This window comes from Olea europaea, chromosome 17, assembly GCF_002742605.1.
Source record: "Olea europaea var. sylvestris chromosome 17, O_europaea_v1, whole genome shotgun sequence".
NCBI lineage: Eukaryota > Viridiplantae > Streptophyta > Magnoliopsida > Lamiales > Oleaceae > Olea > Olea europaea.
The window spans coordinates 14,785,197-14,787,084 of NC_036253.1; positions in this window are offsets into that span (position 1 = coordinate 14,785,197).

Consider the following 1,888-nt stretch of genomic DNA (forward strand, 5'->3'; position numbering starts at 1 on the left):
AACCACTTAGGCATATACTTCAGAAGCCGGACGTCTCGGGAAGACTGATGAAATGGGCGATCGAGCTTGGATAATTTGACATCGAATTCAAACCACGCCCATCTATCAAAGCCCAAGCTCTGGCCGACTTCATTGCAGAACTAACCCCTAGGCCTCGGGGGCCAGGTGAGAGCTCGAGCATGAGCACTAATTTGGACACTTGGCAAATATTTGTGGATGGAGCATCGAACTCCTCGGGCTCGGGCGCAGGGGTCATCATCATCAGCCCTGACAAACAAGCAGAGATCCAATGCGCTCTCAGATTCGAGTTTGAAGCAACCAACAACGAGGCCGAGTATGAGGCCGTCGTTATTGCTCTTGAACTGGCCCTTTGCCTAGAGCTCGAGTTCGTAAAGGTATTCAGCGATTCACAGCTAGTGGTCGGACAGATTGAAGGATCATTTGAAAGGAAGGAGGAGAAAATGAGTTTGTACTGTATGAAGGTTCAGGATCTTCAGCGAAAATTCAAGAGCTGTGAAATTACAAAAATTGCTCGAAAGGACAACGGAAAAGCCGATGCATTATCCAGGCTTATGTTCATGGGGGTAGACGGCCTTGACAGAACGGTTCACATTAAAATCATCACAGAACCCAGCATCAGTCAAATCCTCGACATCATGGACATTGACAACGAACCATCCTGGATGGACCCGATCATTGAATTCATCACAAACGGAAGTCTACCAAGCGATGCCAGGTTGGCCAGAAGCATCAGAGCCCGAGCTCCTAGGTACTGCATGATCAGCGGTGTCCTTTTCCGCAGAAGTATTACTCTTCCGTACCTAAGGTGTCTCAGGCCATCAAAATCATCCCAGGCCCTTGCTGAAGTTCACGAAGGTGTGTGCGGGAATCATCAAGGAGCCAGGCCTTGGCCTTTAAACTCGTACGATATGGATACTACTGGCCAACTATGAAAAAAGACGCCTTAGAATATGTTAAAAATTGTGATAAGTGCCAGAGGTTTGGCAATATTATCCACTCACCAGCCGAAGACCTCACCAACATTAACTGTTCGGCCCCGTTTGAACAATGGGGAGTTGACATCCTTGGCCCCTTTCCTGTGGCAAGAGGTCAATTAAAGTTTGTTGCTGTAGCAGTAGAGTACTTCACAAAATGGGTAGAGGCCGAACCTCTCGCCACAATATCGGAGCCCAAGCTAAGAGCCTTCACTTGGAAATCTATCATTTGCAGGTTTGGGATACCAAAGGTCCTCATCACCGACAATGGCAGGCAATTTGACAACCAACAGTTTAGAAACTTTTGCTCAAACCTTGGAATTGATCACCGTCTAACATCAGTTTCGCATCCTCAGAGCAACGGTCTGGCCGAGGTAACAAATTGAAAATCAACAGTTTAGGGACTTTTGCTCAAACCTTGGGATTGATCACCGTCTGACATCAGTTTCGCATCCTCAGAGCAATGGTCTGGCCGAGGTAACAAATCAAATCATATTACAAGACCTCTGAACAAGAATAAGCAATGCTAGGGGTTCTTGGTCCGACGAGCTGCCTTCTATACTTTGGACGTATAGAACAACTCATAGAACAACCACAGGAGAACCCCCTTTTATGTTAGCTTATGGCATTGAAGCAATGGTCCCAGTGGAAATTAGACTGCCAAGCCATAGGAGGCTCGTGCCAGAAACCTCGGAGCATACAACTGAACATCTTAATCTCTTGGAAGAAGTACGGGAGCAAGCCGCTATAAAAGTGGCCTCTTACCAAGCAAAGACAGCAAAACATTTTAATCGCAAAGTCAAGGCTCGGAGGTTCAGAGCTGGCGATTTGGTCTTGAGGAGGGCCGAAGCAGCAGGCCACCCCCCAGGGAAGCTCGGGCCCGTCTGGGAAGG